The 22,111-nt window shown below is 41.4% G+C and overlaps 1 protein-coding gene across 1 annotated transcript in view; it reads left to right on the forward strand.

The window, feature by feature from the left end:
- PAG1 (phosphoprotein membrane anchor with glycosphingolipid microdomains 1) overlaps positions 1–22,111 on the forward strand; it is a 132,854-nt gene that overhangs the window by 70,656 nt on the left and 40,087 nt on the right. The window contains exon 3 of the mRNA XM_072951777.1: positions 4,239–4,334. The gene's annotated coding sequence lies outside the window, so the exon portion shown is untranslated. The remainder of the gene's footprint in view (positions 1–4,238; positions 4,335–22,111) is intronic.

Genomic DNA, 22,111 nt, shown 5'->3' on the forward strand with positions numbered 1-22,111 from the left:
TTTCTGGGGTACAGCATAATCTTTCAGTCATACATATACATACATATATTCCTTTTCATATTCTTCTTTATTATAGGTTGCTATAAGGTGTTGAATATAGCTCCCTGTGCTGTACAGTAGAAACAAATCTGAGAATTGTTCATTGAGCGTCACGATTCTAGTCTCACACTGAGTAGATGTCTTGCCTCTCAAACATGGGTTTGGGGTAAAGTCGCTCAGGTCTGTGTTACCAGATCCTTGTATTTATCCACCCAGATACAGGGAGGTTTGCTGTTGACATCATCACTACTTCCCCAGAAGGGACTATAAGGGTGTAGTTTTTTTTAAAAAAAAAAAAACTTTTTATTGAAGTGTAGTTGATTTACAATGTTAGTTTCTGGTGTACATCAAAGTGATTCAATTATATATACACATGGATATATATATTTTTGCTTTTCAGATTCTTTTCCATTACATGTTATTACAAGTAATTGAATAGAGTTCCCTGTACTATACAGTAGGTCCTTGCTGTTTATCTATTTCATATATAGTAATGTGTGTCTGTTAATCCCCAACCCCTCATTTTTCCCTCCCCGCCCTGTAAGGGCATAATTTTGAAGAAATATTCCTCTCCTTAGACTTCCCCGTAGCAGTGACAGCTGGGGCTTGGACCAGGCCATCTGTCAGGTGCACATCCCATCCCTATTTCAGCTCCTCTGACATGCTCTAGCCAGAACAAGCCTTCAGGATAGTTGGCAGAATGCATCATGAATGACCAGAGTTCACTTGTTGGAGCTTCTCAGGAATGACATCATCCATGTTTAGAACCTGGTATCAATCCTCCTGAGAACTGTCTGTCAATGAAATACGCTTAGAAGAAGCAGTTCTGAGCCTGGCATTCCACTGACTTAGTGTATGCAGTGGGGGCAGTCATTTTGAAGTAGACACCTGGCTTCCCGAAGTCCTGAAATTCCATTCAGTGGAAAAGAAAATCAACATTGACACCATAGAATTTCCATTTGATTGGACAGTAATCATTTGCAGTAATTAACTGCTGTCCACACTGGAGATAATCGTGAGGACCTGAAGGATCATTTGGTCCGTGCAGAATTATACCCTCATTGTCTCAGTCGGGCTCAGATGGTTTGCAGTGGAGCCAGGCGATCCTGCTTCAGGGCAACAACTCCAGCGATCCCAGCTAAAATCACGCTTGGGTTCGCGGCGCCATATTTCTTTCAGATTGATCTGGATAATCACCAACATTATAATGTCCACATTCCTTGGAATGTTGTTTTGGTAACACCTTTGTTGACATGTAATTCGCATGCCATGCAGTTCACCCATTTAAAGTGTACAATTTAATAGTTTTTGGTAGATTCACAGAATTGTGCAGCTGTCACCACAATCAATTTTAGAATATTGTCATGACCTCAAAAAGGAACCACAGAACTCTCAGATAGCATACCCAGGGTGATTATTCCCCAGCCCTAGGCAACCTGTCTATGTGCCCATTTTGGATATTTCATTTAAATGCGATAAGATAGTATGTGGGAGTTTTTGTCACTGGCTTCTTCCACTTAGCATGTTTTCAGGGTTCGTCCATGTTGTAAGTTGTACCAGTGCTTCCTTTCATTTCATGGACATTGTATTCTTTCCACTCTGGAGCTGTTGTGAATAAATGCTGCTGTAAACATCCCTGTACAGGATTTTGCGTGGACGTACGCTTTCATTTTTCTTGATATCTACCTAGGTGTTGAATTACTAGGTCAAGTGATAACTATTGTTCACTTTTTGAGAAACAACCAGGCTGTCTTCAAAGTGGCTGTACCATTTTACATTTCTGTCAGCCAGGTGCGAGGGTTCTGATTTCTCCACATCCTTGTCAACACTTGTTACTGTCTTAGACTTTTTGATAATAGCCATCCTAGTGGGAATGAAGTGGTATCTCGTGGTTTTGATTTGTGTTTCCTTGGTGACTAATGATATGAGGCATTTTTCATGTGCTTATTGGCCCTTGCATATTTATTTGGAGAAGTGTCTATTTAGACCCTTTGCCTGTTTTTGGTTGGGTTATTTGTCTTTTTATCATCGAGTTGTGAGGTTTCTTTATACATGCTAGATAAAAATCCTTTATCGGATATGATTTGCACATACATTTTTTCACTCTTTTCACTTTCTTGATAGTATCTTTTAGAGCATTGAAATGTCTTTAGTTTTGATGAGGTTTAACTTATCTATTTTTTCTTTTGTTGCTTGTGCTTTGGTACTGTGCTTTGGTATACTCCGGTGCCAAATCTGACCTCAGGAAGATTTACCCTTATGTCTTCTTCTAAGAGTTTTGTAATTTTACCTCTTAAGGTATTTACATATTTGATCCATTTTGAGTTGACTTTCTATATGGTCTGGGTTGAAGATCCAACTTCATTCTTTGGCATCTAACTGTCTAGTTGCCTTTGTTGAAAAAAAATCTATTCTTTCCCCATTGAACAGTCTTGGCACCTTTATCAGAAATCAGTTGGCCCTAGATATATGGGTTTATTTCTGGATGCTGAATTCTGTTCCCTTGATCTCTATGTCTGTCCTATGCCAGGACCACACTGTCTTGATTACCTTGTTTCTTTGGAATGTTTTTAACTTGTGAAATGCATGTTCTGAAAATGCAAAATTATGTACCACTTTTATATTATGAAATTAGCTATCAAATCACGTGTTCAGTTTTTAAATCAGACTCTTTATTCATGCCTGGTAATAGAGAAAGCATACGCAAACGTGTGATTTCTAATACATATTAATAAGATTTGGCATTTTAAGAAAACTGTTTGTTCTTTTCATTTTGGTTTTTTTTTTCCTGTAGCAGTTTGATTTAGATAATAAATCTTGCTCAGGTTTCTAATGAATTCAAGAGCGTTCTCTGGGATTGACTGTAACAACATGGGGAAGTGGAGAGATTTGCAGTTGGAATCCACGTCTAAATAGAGCTGGATGGCAGAAGTTCAGCAGGAGGATTGATCTGAAATCTAATGAAAGATTGAAAGATGGCTGGGGAAAGGCTCTTGTGTGTCAAGCCCTTCACCCAGTGAAGCCCTGCCCTCTTAGTTTGCATGATTGACAGTGGAAAGACCTGGAGTCAGGCTGGAGGAAGGCAGCCCATGATTGTGTGTCTTGTTCTAATCTTTTTAGACTTATTAAGAGAAAGAAAAGAATAATGTAGCTGAACGCAGCAGCAAACAAAAGGCAGCCATTTTTCATTTGGTAGCTGTCAGGGAAACGATAGATGTACCTAAGATAATATAAATAATCTGCTGATTCTGCTGTAGAAGAAGGCAACACTCAGTCTAAGAGATCACATGTGGACCCCGACCAAAGAACATCACTAGATGCAAATATAGAAGCCTTGAGTTCTACTCAGTTTTTGATTTTGCAAATCAAGGATCATGGCTCAGTCTGTTAAATAACTGAGTGGTTCTGAATCTTAGGCAACAGCTGGAGTATTCTCCTTGGAGACTCACTCATTCATGCATTTCATCCTTCTCCCCTCCTGCCTCTCACACTGCACTTGTCACGGTGTCTTATGTAAAATAGAGGTTCAATACAGGAGATGTTTGTTATAGTGTGTAAAGTGATCTGGAGAGGAAAGGGGGATGGAGGAAGGGCTGGGTACCAGAAGTAGAGCAGAGCCACAGATGGGCAATCAAAGGAAGACATCCCTGTAGTCCCCTCCATTCCTGCATCTTCCCCATTTCCACAGTGGGCGGGATGCAGGGACGACTCGGGATGAGGTCTGTGTGTCACTTGGGCCACACTGTTCATGCTGCACCAAAGATTCTGCTTTTGATAAGACATTTTCCACAACTGAATCACAGCTTACCTTCCCTCAAAGCACAAGTGGCCTCTTCAAATAAATCCCTTGTTTTATCTCAAATTCAGACAACAGTTATTTGAATTTTAACATTAGTACAGGAACATAGACTTATTTGTCATAAAACTAGGAAAACTATGGAAAGAGCAAGTCAATTGATGTGTATTTAATGTGTATGTGTATCGACTGTGATTTTAGACACATTGTTTTACTTATCCGCGACTATTAGTAGTTTTCCCTCGACTTCGTAGTTTGTTTTGTTCAGGAAGGAATATAAAGCTTATACTTGCCATAAATTTGCTAGCATTTTTACAGTGAACTGGACAGATATCTTTCATGGTCTCTATTGATCTGTCTTTTTTTGTTGTTGTTCCCTAACTTTTTTTCTCTTTGGTTGTAGGCCAAGAAGGAAGAGAGACGTTCCCCACAACTACACTTCAAAGGGAGCACGTTGCCAGCATTTTGAATCCTTATTTGGACAAGCTTCTCTCCAAGGTAAATATTACCGTTGTACCAAGAAGAGGGCGCAATCAGAACGTGCACGTTGCAGTGGGACGGCACAAAGGCTTAATTGTTGAGGACAAACCTAGAGTGGCATGGGAGAGAGAAAGCGAGGGGGACACAGGCAGCAAAGCAGAGCCGCTGGGATACCCTGCAGTCCCTTCTAAATGTGTTACCAGGAGAATGCCGCCAGAATCCGGGAGCCCATTGAGCTGGGCTCAAAACGTGTGGGAAAAAGGGGAGAAAAGGGACGCTGTATTTTTTTTTTCCTTCATGTCAGTGTCTCGCAGATATTTGTGAAAATAACGGGCAGCATGGCTTGATGCTTAAAAGAGCATTGCTTCCTGTGTGAGGAAGAGCTGAGTAATTCCTTTAGGGGTCAAAATAAGTATGTGCTGTAATCACATCACAAGGGAGGAAGAGAACCTGAATCATGGTATTTTACACCAACTAAGACTTAAAATATCAAAGTTTTTTTCAGAGTTATTTATTTTTTATTGAAGTGTAGTCAGTTTACAATATTGTGTCAATGTCTGGTGTACAGCATAATAGTTTCGTCATACATGAACATACATATATTCCTTTTCATATTCTTCTTCATTATAGGTCACTACAAGATACTGAATATAGTTCCCTGTGCTGTACAGTAGGGCCTTCTTGTTTATCTAATTTATATATAGTAGTTAGTATCTGCAAATCTCGAACTCCCAATTTATCCCTTCCCACACCAAATGTGGAAGGTTTAAAAGAAATCCATGTTCTTCTTTTATGAAAATACCTACTGAGTGAATCTTCCGTGGGTTGGTGACAAATGCTTCATGAACGAATGTTCTTTTTTGGAAGATTATATGCTTGATGTCTCTTTTAGGGGGAGAGGAAGGAGTGTGTGTGTGTGAGAGAGAGAGACAGAGTTAATGAATATGAGACACAGAGACACCCAAGAAGTCTGCCAGCATCCTACTGTATCTTTCAGAGAGGTAACTCTGGGCATTTTCTTTATGAATCATGAGCTTAGCAGGAATAAAGACTTAACAGAAGCAGCTGAATCCCCAGTCAGTTCCAGCATTCATGAATTAGCTGCCAATATTTTAACACAAATTGCTGTGTCATTTCTCTGAAGTTCCCCTGTTGCTGCTCAGTCTGCAGTTACAAGCTGTTTTCTGGCTAAGCCCTGAAATTATATCTGATGAACTGCCTCCTCCCTTCCTGACAAAGCGATTCGTGTGCACGCACACACAGAAATGCACAAATATACTATCCAATTTAAAAGAAAATAAACTTGTCAACTTTCTCCGTTTAGCAGTTGATGGAGAGTCGACATCCCTCAGGGCTTAGCTTGCTAGAAAGCAGTTCCAGATTGGCAGGGAGAGAATAATGTTTCCCTCACCAGTCCCCCTTCTGCCTGTTCTCTTCTGAAGGGGTTGGGTCGGGGAGATGGAGGCTGTACATTAGAGGAGAATTTTGTGATACTATTCACTCCCTGTCCTGACAGAGAAGACATTGTTTATTCACTGTAATAGGCTTGGCAGGGATCTGTGCTATGCATACAGAATAGCAGCCTCTCGGAGCAGTGGAGAATCTCAAAATCTTAAGCAATAGATGAGCTTGGAGCTTTAAAAAAAAAAAACTCTTAAAGCTTCCATGACTATAGATGCAAGACAGAATTGGAGGAAATAGTTTTCTTGGAAGTGATGGTTTTCTTTGTGCTGTATTATGCATGTCTCACATGAAAAAAAAAAGTCTTTAAGATTGCAGCATGCCTATCTCAATAAGGCGGTTAAAAAAAATGAAAATCATGGAAGGTGAGACACACGTTCTCAACACACTAAATCTGCTTGGCGATCCCTCCTTACGTATTAGCATCTGACGTTGGTGCAAATGAAAAATAACCCATGCCTGCCATCAGATGATTCACAGAAACAAGTGGGAGCTGCCTAAGGTAAGAGAAAAATGAAAATGAAGTGCCCTGCTAGGGGCAGTGTCAGAGGGCGTCCTGCTCAGAATGTTCACAACTTTAAAGGCAGCAGCTGTAAAAGTGCAGCTTCAAAGCAGCGTGCGAACCCTGCCTTGGAAACTGAGCTGGCGGAAATGGAAACCCAGACCAAGTCAGGCCTGGGGTTTGTGCTTCTTAAGGCTCTGTGTTCAGCCTGCTCCCCTGCCTCCCTGAGCACAGCCCCAGGCTTCTGGGTTGTGTGCGTGTGTGTTTCATACTGAGCAGGAAAAGGTGTTGCAGGCTGCCATGTGCACAGACACAGCACATTGGCTGGTCCATTGGAGCCCTGAGAGCAGGTGGGCCGGGCCATCCCCAGCCAAGTTCACAGGCCCCTCGTCCTTACGTTCAGAGAGAGATTTGTCATATTCTCTGATCTTGGCTTGTATTTGTAAGAGGAACTCCCTGCATTTTTTTCACAAGAACAATATAATATAAATTATGACATTGTGAATTACAGTTATGATGACATCAGCGTATCAGCCATTAGATTACTGCAAACCCAGCTCAGCCTTTTATGTAACTTATATAAGGATTAGCCTTACACACCTAACACAGATCTCTTTTACCGCCACCTGGGCACTTGGGACATCATTCATAGACACGATCTGCTTTTTTTTTTTTTAAGAAATATACATTTCCTGAAAACATATTTGGCAATCTTTATAAAGATGTACTTGTTAACCTTTTAAAAACATAGGAAATGTAGGACACTCTTTCCAAGTAAATACCAAAGACATCAAGAAAAGAGAATCAAGGTGTTACCAAACTATTTCCCTATACTGCTTCAGTCTTTGGAGTACCTTTATTTTGTCTGCTTTACAAATCGCTTTCATTTTATTATTTTTAACAACTGAGTGTGGGGCTGCTAAGGGAGGGGAGACAGAGGCAGGATCAGTGCCTACTGCCCCCGCCAGGGGATCTTCGGAGAGGCTGCCTATGGCTCAGGACCTGCGAGCCCCTAGGGAGACATAGCTTGCGGGGCTATCGCTGGCCCCTCTGTGAGTCTGGCAGCCCTTCCTCCTGCTCTGCCCTCTTCTTCCTGTGCTGCCAGAATCCCCGATAACCACCGCACTCGAGGCCTGACCGTGAGCTGGCACAAGGGACAACCAGGCTCTCTGTGACGTGCGACCACAGCCCTCACAGGGGAGCACGTGCGCCTTAGATGCATAACGGCCTGGTCCGACCTCATTTGCATTCTTGTAATTAATCAGGCCCGGCTGTCTTAAAATGAGGAGCGGGAGGCTCTCGTTGTCACCAATGCTGTGCATCATCTTTGTCTATTATGAAAGGAGACATACACCAATAGAGAGGAATTGGAGTAAACACTTAATGATACTATTCCATTTAACAAACTTACGTTGTATTTACTGTGAGGGAAGCACTTTGCAAATATTCACTCATTTAATCCACCTGACTACCCTAATTACTATTGTTACGATTATTTTACTGAAGAGGAAATGGAAGCTCAGAGAGGGTGAGTAACTTGTCCAAGGTCACACAGGCGGGCAAGGGAGACAGCACTGGCATCGGGGCCCTCTGCGCCACAGTCTGGGCCTCAGGGCTCCATGCGCCCAACCCCAGGTGGGCTCCTGTATCACAGTGGTTTGCTTGATGATCCTGTCCCTTTTGGGGTCTACAAACACACCATCTCCACAGAGGTGACACAGTGTGTTATACCGTTGGTTTTGGAACTGTGCACCCTTTGTCTCTTGGCATTTATGTCAGTGGAGGAAGAATGTTTGTAACTTCCATCCTACTAGAATTCAAAATCGGGTGCAGATTAATGCTGCATGGTAAACACAGGATTCAGGGCCCCGCATCCCGTGGCTGTTGGTTGAGCTGCATCCTACAGCTGAGTGAGTTCTGTACCTTGATGGACAGTGGCTCTGAGACCAGCAGTGTTGCTGGACTTGACAACACTGTTGAGAGAAGCCACTGTTCAGGCCAATGTGTTAGTAAGATGGACGTTTGACTGTTCTCTCTCTCCCGCCGTGGGGATTTAGACAGCTGCCTTCTGGAAACCTCACCTCAACCCAGTGTGTTCTGAGGGGTGTTCATGGGCGCAGCTCTCCACCACACTTCTAGAAAAGGAAAGGAAAAAAAATTTATTTATGATCAGATGTTTGAGAGACATGGTTTAAACAAAATTTAATTGATTTACATACTGCAGGTTTCTCAGAATTTTCTTGGGTTCCTCCAAAGCAAGATGCAGAAGGCAGAATTGCCTGAATTTTTTCTTCTCTAAGGTCGGGAGAAAGGTCTAAGGACATCCCTTGGGCAGAGGAGAGACGAGAGAGCCCAGTGTCACAGGAGACAGTCAGGCATGAGGGAAAACCAACATGTTACATTTGGGATCCCTGAATCCCCGCCCATCTTTAGGTGCGGGGGAGAGAATGGGGTTATCACCAAGGTCTTTTCATCTTTATCAGCTAGAAACTGTTTGTTGATATCCTTACATCCTCCAAAAGGGCTTTCAAGAATAAGATACAATATACAACACATCAAGACAGAGTGAGTTAAAAAGAGGTGAAGGTAAAACTAGGCACAAGGAATAGATGGTAGGAGAGATGGAGGAAGGAGGGAGGTGAGTGTGCAGAATGAACTCTGTGGACTCCTTCCTGGTTGACATGAAAGAACCAAATTTTGTTCTGTGTCTTCTAATAAACAGTTACAGATTGTGAAGAATTAGCATTAGTTCTTTAAACATTTGTTAGAATTCTCCAGTGAAACTGTCTGGATCTGAAGATTTCTATTGGGGGAGTTTTAAAATTACATCTTCGATTCCTTAGTAGCAAAAAGGCTTTTCCATCTATTTATTTCATATTGGATGAGTTGCAATAATTAGTAGTTTTTAAGGAATTGGTCTGTTTCACCTAAATTGTCGCGTTTCTGTGTGCAGAGTTGTTTGTAGTTTCCCTTTATTATCTTTTTGATGTCTGAATGGTCTTTAATGATAGGGTCCTAAGCTAAGAACAAACATTTTCTGTAAAGAAACAACTATTCCTGGTTTTGAGATCAGTTTTTTCCCATAGTGTCTAAATTCTGTGGCCTTTTTGGTCTTTTAGGTAGAAATGTTGGCTTTGTGACAGGCCAGTACCAAAGAGCTTCGGAACCCCCATAGATGTGATTCGTGGGTAGCTGTGGGCACGTCAGCCTCATTTATGTAACGTCACATGTAGCCCGGCTCTGCTGTGGTGTATGTGGAGATGTCTGGGTCCTGGCTCCGGACTCGAGTCTTCTCCAGAACCCAGAGGGCTGTGTGAGGGAGACAAGTTTTGACTTGCTCTTCCAGGGTGGATTCCTTTGTGTGACCTTTGTGTGTGGTCATCACACTCATTCTGTGTTTTCAGGGCCCCATTTTCTATTTTGACATCAGAACATATTAAATAGAGTTTAAAACTGATAATTCTGGCCCCCAAATGAATTACACACCAGTATGCCTTTTCAAAAATTAGTCTGCGAGTCATGCACTTTATTAGACAATGAATTTAAAGTTAATTAAATAGCACATCCACTTACTAAATAAGAAAAAGTCAAAGTAAAATTATTAAAATTTGTATTTAAATGAATATGATAACATAATCTTGAACAATAACTTACCTAAAATCAGATAATTTTACTTAGATCACTTCTTTCTTATATACCACGAGATTTTAAAATAATTAGAATATCTCCCATGGAGGTTTGCAAAAGTATAACTGTGCAGGTCAAAACATGTGGAAAAGCCTTGAATGAAGCCAGGAAAAAAGGTTGCAGTAATTATTTGTATTCAGTTTAAACAGAATCTTCTCCTCCTGCAGTAAATGATTGGTAACTGGCCAGCAAGAGGCCTGATGAGTTGCAGAAGGAAGATTAAAGGCCAGTGTTATAATCAGTTGATTGGAAGAAAACGTGAATCCACTCTTGGCCTCCCTTGCTCCATCCACATCACATGAACATCTCCTGTAGATTTCTGTGAAAATCGGCAGTTATCTCTTCAAATAAATGCTAACCTCAGACGTGTGATGCAAATCTCTATATGATTTCTGTTCTCTTATTTATTATTTATTGCAAGATATCCATGGTTATACTATTTTGAAATGCCAATCATAAATCAGTAGCATTTCCCCTATTTATTATTCTTTTTTACAACAAAGGGTGATTTCTTCCCAAGAGTCCTGTTTTTCTTAATCAGGTAAAATATCTTAGAGTTTAATTTCCTTTTGTGCTTGGCCATTGGGGCATTATTGGTGCCATCTTATTTGGTGGCCTAATTAGTTTTTATGTTACGACTTCACTATTAACATATTTTTATTACAGCAAATAAATTTTACATCTTTTACATCCAAATGCAGCTAATGAATTTCAAAACGATTTAAGTCAGCATCATTATTTTCCAGCAATATTCAAGTTGCTTGGCTGTTCTAATTGTTAGTTTAAAAATCTGTCATCAGAGTGACTACTCTTTAATAAAACTTCAATAAACGCCCAAAGAAGCCTTTCAATGGGTATAATCTAAGGGAAAAGAAATGTATGTAAATGAAATACCTTTTACATTTAGCTGATCGATGTACACTACAGCATTTCTCCGTGAATTGTAACTAGCTTTCATTTTCAAACTTTAGAAGAATGAGTCACTTGTACAAGGAAGTAGATGCTAAAGAACTATGTTTGGCAACTTGAAGAACATTTTTAGCATTTGGATTTCCCTATTTATAGTGCAGCATCAGGCAGAGTAAACTGTTTGGCATTTCTATAAGGGATGCAAACTCTTTAACATTCTCTGTTGTGATCTAACAATTCATTTCAGAGTAAGATGAATCAGTCTTGTTTGGAAAATGTTTTATACAAATATTGGCAAGGAAACCGTGACTGCATTTCTGTGGATTTTAAAAATGCAGGCTCCCCTAAAGTAAATGATGATAAATTGCACAAAATTACTTCCTTCTCCAGCATTACTATCATTCTATGTGAACTGCCTTTTATTGCTTGGAACTCACACTCCTCTGCTCCCATCCCTTGCTTTTTAGATTTTGTTAATCTATGTTGAAGTCAGAGACCATATTTCTAGGTCCCTCCAAATGTCAAATTCTTTTTAACCTAATCATCCTCTTATCCACAGTGTTTTTCTCATAATTAGAACTCCAAATTACTTCATTAACAAATGCCCTTTTCTTTTACATCAGAGCATATGAGGACAGTGATTTGTAGGATTTTGCCCTTAATTGGCTAAACAGAAGAAGAGAGATATTCATATTCCCAACACATACTCCCTGACACACACAGACACACACACACACAGATATACACAGTGGAAGTAATGAAAAATAGAGCAAATTCAATGCAACATGGTACCCTGGATGGGATCCTGAAACACCAACAACAAAAAAGGACATTGGGTAAAAGCTAAGGAAATCTGAATTAACTATGGTCATTAGTTAATAATAACGTCCCAACACTGGGTCATTAATTATAACAGATGTACCATGTTAATGTAAAAATTAATGATAGACTAGAAAAAATACAGGTATTGCCTTTATACCTAATGTATTAAATGGCTAGAGTTGACTCCAGTTTGTTTGGTCTTAAGGGGAAATGGAATCGAAGGTGATAACTCATTCTCCTGTGGCCAAGATCCTCCAGGAACAGAGCCACTTGGAGCAGAAGTTGGCAAAATCCGGGGCCCGTCCCAGCCAGCCCCGGTCACTGTCCGGCTAGAACGCGCTGTGCTGTTACCCTCCCTGCGCCACCGCCGGAGACGTGAGATGGCACAGGCTCAGGCTTCCGGGCTCCATCCCCAGCCATTGGGTGCTGGGCGCTTTGCTTGACTTACTCACCTCTCTGGACCTCATTTTCCATTTCTATGAAATCTGAGAGCCAAACCAGATTTTTCTCTCCTAAAATCTGTGGCTTAGAATAATGCTGACTCTCCGAATATGTATGTGTTAGAGGTCTATTTGTGATCCAGCTATGGAGTTTATTGAGGATGAAATTTTGGTACTAAAGCAATTTGCATGCATTGTATAGTTTATAGCATAAGATTATTATTGATCATTTTCTAGCCCTTTTTGAAAAACACAATCCTTAAAAATAATAACTGTTGCCACTTGAGAGTCACTTACACGTTAAGAAAAGGCCACAGGTTTTTGATATACCACATTGAATCTGAACTCAAAATCATTTTACTATTAAACTATACCTTAATTTGTGATAAATTATTATTCCTATAAGGTACGTTTTCAAGCAAAGATTTTAGGTTAATGCGCTTAAATGCCATTTCGTTTGAATTTATTACTTAATACAATTTCTAGTGTTACGTGGTATTTTAATTTAGGGCAATAAAATTCTGAACACCTAATTATACTTGAGGCCTCGAAGACAGGTAAGACCCTGCCAAGTGTTCATATTCTGTTTGTCGAGTGGATCATCAGGAAGTTACTCATCTGATCATTATTCCTTAATTCCTTTTGAGCCAGTTATTATTCGTTATATTGTTTTCTAGCCATAGTATTCCAATGCTGTGTTTTGATTAGAGGCATATGAAACAGAAAGTTTACTTAGGTCTGTCTTAAAAGTTAAATCCAGTAATAACCGTTTGACTGATGTAAACACTCTGGGGAGGGGTTTGAAGAGTGGTTCTCCGCTTTGGGTATTCAGTGAAATCACTCCAGGGACTTTTAGAAGTCCCTGTTTGCAGGGTATACCCCCAAACTAATTAAACCATTCTCTGAAGGTATTTTTAACTCCCCCACCGTACTTCCACTGTGCAACCAGAGTTGAGAACTACTAGCCTTGAGGGGTGGGGAATGCCTCTTGTGATGGTCTTTCTATAGCAGAGTTCTCCCACTCTTTGAAATTGGGTGGCTTGAGCAGCGATGGGTCATTTCAAGAGTGTATGCTTTCAAAGAAAAGGAAGCTTACCAATATTAAGGGGGGAAAAGCATGTCCCTTGCCCTAAATCTCTATCTCACAAACACCAGGAGCGTTTGTCCTGATTTTGAAAGGATTTGGGAAAAACTGCATGCCCCAATGCTACAGTGTTTGCTTTGGCTTTTGTTTTGCTTGGCATTTTAATTCACATACAGAATCAATGCGAGCTAACGTGTATTGAGCACCCCTGGTAAGTATCAAGCCATGTGTGAAATGTGGCTCTATCTCACAGCCAGGAAAGATAGAAGTTATTCACTTCAATATAAAAATAAAAAGTCAGACGTAGAGAACAAACTTATGGTTACCAAAGGGAAAGCAGGGGTGGGAGAAGGGATAAATTAAGAGTTCGGGATTAGCAGATGAAAACTACTATATATAAAATAAATTAACAACAAGATCCCACTGTATATCACAGGGAACTATATTCAAGAGCTTGTAATAACCTATAATGAAAAGGAATATGAAAAAAGAAAAAAAAATATATATATATATATAACTGAAACACTATGCTATACACCAGAAACTAACACAACATTGTAAATCAACTCTACTTCAATTTAAAAAAAATAAAAAATAAAAAAATAAAGATCAAAGTTGTTTTGTTAGAGAAATCTTATCTCAGTGTAATTAAATATTTAATCATTTAATTCATTCATTGATTGAACATTTATCAAATATATGTGCTATTCCAAAAACAAGTTTTAAAAAAATGCCAGAAGAGTACAAAGATCTGTATCCATTATCTTTTGCTTCATAACAAACTTAGAGGCTTAATTTGAGCATTTGTTTAGCTTTTGATTCTGCAGTTGGCGGTTTAGGCTGGACTCAGCTGAGCAGTTCTGGTCTCAACTAGCTATCCACATCCAGCAGTACTCACCGGGGTTTGGCTTTGCTCCTCTTGGCTAGGTCCCTGCACGTCTGGGGACTTCAGCTGGAACATCCTGGCTGATGGAATGCTAGACCTTATGGTTTCTTATCCTTCAGCAGAGCTAGCCTGGTCTTGCTCACATGATGGAGTTAGGGTCATCTACAGAATGAATGTCTGGCACACCATCACCTCTGTCACATTTCTCAGCCAAAGCAAGTCACAAGTCCAGTCTAGATTCAAGGCGTAAGGGAACAGATTTCACCTCTTAACGAATGGTACTGAAAAGTCGCACTACAAAGGGTGAGGATGAAGGAAGACGAGAGTTGTTGTGGTTCTTTTTTCAGTGAACTGCAGGTCAGAAATTCTAATTCTGTCTTGGGATACTAGGCATGTTTCTGAGAGGTTACACGTGAGCAGCTTTCAGTGGTGAAAAATCAGTTAAAAAATGTATTTGAGGTGAAGGCAGTTGCATAAGCAAAACTATCAAACTGCAAGTTCCTTAGGGAAAAACAAAATGGAGACTGTAAGCTTCCTAAGTGTAAGAAATATGTCTGGCCCAACACAGAACATGTAGAAGGCACTTAACACGGACTTCCTCATTTGCATCAAAAAGAGTCAGCACAGTGAAGCAACTCAGACTGTGAGCTCGTAAGGCAGATGGAATACCTGATTGCTTTACCACTCACCACTTAAGTGACCTTGGACAAGTTACTAACCTTTCTGTACCTCTTTTTAGTACAGTGAAAAGAATAATACCTTTTGTATCAGTTAGTTTTGCTGCCTAACAAACCACCCCACAGTTTAACAGCTTAAAGCAACAGCCATTTACTTAGCTCCTGATTCTGTGGTTTATAGCTGGGGCTGACTCAGTGTGGCAGTTCTTCTGGTCTGGGTTGGGTTCATGTATGTATCTCTGGTCAGTTTGCAGTCAGCTGGGTATCTCTGCTTCTGGCAAATGGCTGACAATTAGGGGACAGTGAGGACACCTGAGCCACATGTCTCTCATCCAGCAGGCTAGTCTGGGCTTTTTCACTTGAAGGATCAGCAGGGTTCCAAGAATGAGAGCAGAACCATACAGAGCTATGATCTCCGTTCAGAACTGACACTTGCTTGGGCTGCATTCTGTGGGACAAAGTGCATCAAAAGGCCAGCACAGAATTAAGGATATAGAAATAGACACCACTTCTTGTCGGAAGGACCTATACAGTCACAGGATAGGGAGTGAGGATACAGCGAGGGGAAGACTTGTGACCATTTACTAAATCTCCCACACCTCCCTGTAGCTCACAACAGTCCCGTGAAGAGTTAAATGTAACCTGATCTTCCCAGGTGAGGCTCCAAGTTAAAAAGTACCTGCCACATAATAGATATTCAATAAGTGGAAGTTATTAACTTTTCTTACGTGTTTTAAAAGGCAGATTTTCAGCCAAACTCTTTAATTGCCTGCTTTGGAAGAGTATCAGATGGGCCTCCAAATGGTACTCACAAAGCTTAAGTGCTATGCATTTTTTCTCTGCTGCAGAAAGATAATGGAAATAGGAGGAAAGCTTATTGCCTGTGGGTATCTGGGCACAGAATTCAGGTGTCATCACCTGATGAGGCTGACAAAGCCTGGCAGGGGCAGCCAGACATGCTCACAGGTGTCCAGGAGAAAGCCTGAATGTATGTGAAAAGAACTGAAGAAAAGAATCAGAGAGAGTACAGTGTAATGTTTCAACTCCAAAAATATTAAAGGCCATTTTAATGGGTCTGAACCTGTTTTTAAACCTATACAAAGAAAGACAAACCTTAATAAATCTTTATTGATTTCTTCCACTGTTGTGTTATAACTATTTTCACAAAACCAGCTAAGCCCCACAGAGCTCCAGATTGATCCATAAATTGCTCTTGGATCCCACAAACTGGATTCAATGGAGATTTATTTATCTGGCGGCTAGAATATCGCTAATCAGCGATGTGAACTGGGTCAAAAAATTCTATCTTCTTTGAAGTAAATAGAGCATCAAAGATTATTCAGGAAGGTGCAGTATCAAAATATGGCAAATGTTCATGTGAGGATGGTGTCTGCTTTTTATAACTGTGAGACTTTAAGCTCCTTAAAGGTAGCTCAGGGCTCCGCATCCCGACTCCAGCCTGCGTCGCCCAGCCCTCCACCTCCAGAAGCCCCAAGGCGCTCAAAAGGCCGTCCACCTGCTAAGACTTAGCTTTCAAGCTCTGAGTTTCTATTGAACTACAGTTCCTTTTATGATTTTTAGGAAGTCCTTATGGTGGAGTAATGAAGACCTGTGGCTCTCATCCTCATCCCCCTCACTTTCTTTCTCTCTGAGTGATGGGGAGTCAGGGGTCGGTCCCTCTTCTGTCAATCATGATCAGACAAAGACACTTATGTTTACATGGCAGTCCTGTCACATTCATAGTCCCAAACACTGAATGCCAGAAACTTAGGTAAAACAGACTATCGGAAAGAAAAAAGGAATAGAAGTTAAAATGTTCAAAGCAGCCCCATCCAAACAAGGTTTGCTGTTGGCCTGGCTTGTGCTTTTAAATCCTGCCGGTCACACACGCACTCACCACCCTGTCTCACTCTGAAACGCAGGAGTACAGGTCACTCTTTCCATAACGGCTTCGGTGCCTTTACCACTAAGAGCAAACAGTTCATTTTGGAGCCTCAGTGTTTGTTTTTTAAAGTAATGTTTTATGGACCGTGTAATAAAGTACAGAACCTGGTACCAAGCAGATGGCCATAAGTATCCGTGGGACTCGGTGTGTCTGTCTCTGTGTGCCTGAGAATGATTTCTGCTTTATGAAATTCATGTTGGCAAGGAAAGCGATTTTTGTTGCTGCTACTCGACCATCTGGGGCTTGCTGTTCTAAATTTGATGACTTTACTGATACACGTATCTCTAAGGGGAATTCCATATTTTTGATATTTGTTTGCCAAACTAGAAGCTGTATAAAGGTTTCTGAATCCAAGAAAAGAAAAGTTTACCCTCGCAAGCGCTACTCATATCTTAAACTGCTGCAATTATTTTTTTATAAATAAGAAGTAAATAGAAATCTGTTGGACTCGATTTCAAAGATCCCTAGACAGTCTAAGGGTTTTAATACCGTTATTGTAAAAGACTTACAGTATGTTAGACTTTTCACGTTAAGCATGTGCCCTGAAAGTTCTTGGAAACCCTATGCAAATGAAAGCCATCCGCAGACAGTCAGCAGAGTCCATTTCATCCTTCAGATTTTAGAAGGTGATTTGTAAAACAGAAACATTAGTCCTATTTCATACATCCGTGGTGTTCACACAGATTCTCAAGGCTCTTGCTCAGTTGTGGAGCCCAGTTCTTCCACCTTCTAAGACTATAGAACATTCTCCCTGTTGTCTTTTAAATGAATGGCAACTAACGCCCAACTTGGAGCATGTGGAGTAATAATTTCCTCCTGTGCCCCACCCTGCTCTGTTACTCGCCAGCCATCAGGTTGAGTCTCGATCACCATTTCTCACTATTTTTTGTGCTGTAGTTTTCTTAAGGTAAAGGAAAAACAAAAGACAGCATGAGTGGATTGTACCTTTAAAGAAAAATGAGAAACAGCATGTTTCTCTGAGAAGAAGTTATTTCCATGTGGTTAACCTGGCCTGCCTCCGTGTCAGCAGTACCTGGCAGGCCCTGTGCCATCAGGCCCTCTTTTAAATCTGACCTCATACTTCCCAACTAACTATGGAAACAGAAACAAACAAAAACCAATCCAGACCAGAATCTCCAGATTCAGCAGGATTACTCAAACCTGACTGGAGGGGAGCTCGTCACGTCCTACTGGATGACACACCGCAGTGTCTACCGAAGTCACACTGCAGTGAGTTCAGGTGTGATTTCATAATCGGGTTTCCATACAGTCTAGGAGTCATGACAGACGTTAGTCAAACCCATTGCACGACTAAGTGGACAGAGGACAAGGAGATGTTGTGAAAGAGAGAAACCAATATAGCAATGACCTTGTGCCTGGGAAGGCCTCCCTGGTATCTGATGGAGAGTAGAGCTTAACTAGGGGAAGGGCAGCGGGTTGGGTGGGGATTGAAGAGGTTCCAGGTAAGGAACAAGTGAGAGAGGGAAGGAGATGAAGGAGGGAGGGAGACAAAAGCCAGAACTTGCAGCAAGTAGCAGTTACTCTGTGATTTCATTTTCTTTATCCTTTGATCAATGGGAAACCATTAAAAGGTTTTAAACCATTAGAAGGGTTTGGTGTGATCAAATTTTCTTTTTGAAAAGCTCCCTCAGGCTAGGGTTTGAAGAAGGACTTGGAAGGCGGCAGGGTGAATGCCGTAGCCAAGACAGGACATGCTGGGAACTTGACAAGGCGCTGACCCTGGAGGCTGCAGAGACAAGGACTAGCTGCAGCGATGGATTTGAAAGTCATCCAGGGGGTGCAATCAAAAGGGCTTGGTGTGTTGGATTAGATATGGGGGAGAGGGACAACTGAGAGGATGGTAAATGGGGGGACCTTGGGATGCGACCTTCTGTAATTCGCTGAAGTAGCACCGTTCACGGAGGGAGGGGGCCCTGGAGGAGGACCCCTGTGCTGGGAGCCTGGAGACATCCTGGTGGGGAGGTCCCGTGGCAGCTGGATATGGAATCTGGAGCTCAGAATAGAGGTTTGGGCTGGAGATATAGATGGAAGATCAAGGCAGCCTGCAGGGAATTGAACTCACGGGTGTGGATAAGACACCAGGAAGAAACGGTGAGGCAAAATAAGGAAAAGAGCCTAAGACTGAACCTCAAAGAGCGAGGATGACAATATTTCACAACCGGGGAGGGGGAGTGTCTCCTCAAATGTGTGCTCACCGCCAGCTTATCTTCTCGCTTCCTTCCGCTCAATACGATGGCATTTTAATGGATACACTGGTGACAGTCATTATGGGTAGTTACACAAATTGCACATTTAAAGTCTGTTCTAATTTTTTTTTTACACAGACAGTCGTACGGTAACTTACACGCAGACCTCACAAAAATCCTATGAATGTGAGTTAGCTGATGGGTAGACAAAATCCGTGATTGTTATTTGACTGTTTAAGTGATAGAAGCAAAAACAAATATATAAAAGCCTGGTGGTTACAGCCGGAGGCCTAATCAGCTCAGGTTGACGTTTTGGGCAAGAAAGCTTCATAATTAGTGTTTCCCTTTGCATCACACAACCCAGCGTCTGGTTGCGCCTCTTTGCATGGCATTAGGATTCATCTGTGGTGCAGGTGTAGTCACCCTGGCTCACCCACTACAGAGGTTCCCATCAGCCCCAACCCTGTAGTTTGAACGGCCTTGTATGATTGCTGGAAATAAGCATTAGTTCTGATTTGGCTTTGTGACTGTTCATGGCAGCATATAGGTTCCTGTAAAGTTCTGTGAAAGTAGACTTGAAATTGAATTTTATTTGAAAGATGTTTGAATTGCTCCTCATTTAAAGTAGTATTATTTGAAAATATTCGTATTATTTCATAATGCCACTCTTTGATAAATACAAACTTATGTATGTTGGATTTGGTTAAAGCAAGATCCACCGTCTCTTAGGACTTCCTACAGCCATCGGACCGCCTGCCTTGGAAGCAGCTGATTCTGACACTGATGCTGATTCCAGTTTATCATCTGAATTTAACACAGCTCTAGTTAGCTACCAAGGAGAAATAATCAAATCTTAGCTGTACATTTGAGTACTTTACGTACATTGAGTTTTTAAAAGAGGCAGATTCTTTTTTAAGTATATTTTTGAATAGAATAAGTGTTTCGTTATAATAGCAAGAAGAAGGAATTAATATTTATTTACTGGGTGCCAAGGCCTTTTCTGGCCTAGGGCTTCAAACTAATGTATGATTCATAAGATGCAAATGTAGCTGATTTTGTTAGTGGTATCAAATATACTTTTCTATACTGAAGGGAGAACTGAAATGCTGGGAATACTGAATGGAGCCGACATGTAAACAGAGGCACATGTTTGGAAGGCTGGCAGAGTGTGGTATCAATATGGCTTAAAGGGCTAGTCTAGACCAAGCAGAAACGCCTCGAAATAGAGGCAGTGCTCCAACTGTCGCTTCCATATGTCAGTGGGGTTTGTCCTGAAGATACTACAGCTGACTTCCTGGCCGGTGCTGTTAGTATCTCGTGGTCATAGTGGAAGGGAGAGATTACTGACAAAAGCTCCCAGGCTGCAGTAACCCCGCCAACACTGAGTGGATGCTTTTTGGAACGTAACGCCTGTGCCGAGCCAGAATGGGGGTGAACAACAGCAAGAGACCCAAAACCTTTACATGGTAGACTGAGGATCCGGTGCCGAATAAACGTGGTGCTAACCCCAGTCAGGTGGTCTAAAGAAACCTCAACAGACCATTAGAAGTGCAGTTTCAAACATTAATGTCTGGCTGTGTTCTGCTGGAAATTGAAAGTGACAGCCAAGATTGCAAGATGTGCAAAGAGAAATACTCTGTCTGGCAGACGCTGCGAGCCAGCAAGGCACAGGGTACAAATCGCCTTCTCTACAAAAGTGGCTGGCACTCTGGGTCCAATTAAAATCCCAGCACATGCATCTTGCGTGGGGAACTGTAGGCTAAAATTGCATCTGTACACACTCATTTATTTATTCAGTAGTTTCAGCCTTAAAAAGTACAAGACTATGTTTGGAACTATTCTTTTTTTTTTTTTTAATGGAGGAACTGGGGATTGAACCAGGACCTCGTGCATGGTAAGCGTGCGCTCTACCACTGAGCTACACCCTCCCCCACCTCGGAGCTTCTCTCGGTAGGTCTGCAAAGATGTGCATTCATTCACTCCATAGGTACTGATGGAGTGCCTGCGACTGTTGTAGGTGCTGGAGTTACAGCTGCCCAGACAGAGTGCCTGCGCTCAGTGAGGTTACGATCTAGAGGGCATCCTGCAACCACAAACGCAAAGACTAATACACAAGATGCTTTCGGATGGGATAACAGAAAAGCAAGAGGGAGTGATTGAATAAGGCTGAGTTGGAGGTGCACAAGAGGGCTTTAGAATGGTTGATCACAGGAGGCTTCTCTGAGAATATGATATTTGAGCAGGATGAAATAAATGAAGGAGAACCAGCTGTGTGATGACCTGAAAAATGATGATACTGGTAGATAAACAGCTAGTATAAAAGATCCAGGGTGAGGACAAACTCAATATGTTCAAGAGCTAGAGAGAAAAAGCCCATGTGGGTTTGAAAGGTCGTGGCCAAGAAGACAAAGGAACCTAGTGGAGGCTGGAGGGGTTGGATCTGCCCGGCCCATGGTAGTCCTTCCATAAATGTTTTTCAGACTGACCTCAACAAAGGGTATTGTGTCCATTTAAGCAATGAAGATCAAGAGAAAAGCTAAAGTAGCCCGAAGAAAAGTATTGACATAGCAATGTATTGATTTCTAGTACATTCTTTGCCTCTAAGGATTACAGATCGTTTTATAAGTGAAGAGATGGTGAGTGTTTATATCAGCTTCGACATACAACCTAAAAACAGTGGTATGTGAGAACCAATAACAGACCAGGAGGTTTTCTTCTGTTTCTTGTCGAAATTTTTTTACATTTTAAAATAATGCCATTTTAATTTATCCCATGAATTATGTTTAGCCATACAACTTTTCAGTTTAGCATTTTGAGGGACGCAGAGACAAATAAGTAGGCATAATCTAGCAGACAAAGAACATGGCTGTGTCCCTGCCTTCTGAGTCTGTGTCTTTATGTTGCAAGTTCAGATACTACCTTCTGGAATAAACCATATGTGCTCTGTTTGGGCCTGAGGTCTGGGGATCCACGTGTGCTGCAGAAAGCGTGGTTTGCGTGGTTCCCGGCGTGAACCTGTGTGGGAAGAGGAAAGATGAGCTCTGTCTGTCTTATGTTGTCACATCCTGACTATGCTATGTTCCAATACTATAAGAAATAAAATGAAGTTACATTTGCCAGTTGAGCTTAGGGCTATGAATGAATCTATTCTAACTAGATATTCAGATGCTCTGGGG

The sequence above is a fragment of the Vicugna pacos genome, chromosome 29, assembly GCF_048564905.1.
Source record: "Vicugna pacos chromosome 29, VicPac4, whole genome shotgun sequence".
NCBI classification, from domain to species: domain Eukaryota; kingdom Metazoa; phylum Chordata; class Mammalia; order Artiodactyla; family Camelidae; genus Vicugna; species Vicugna pacos.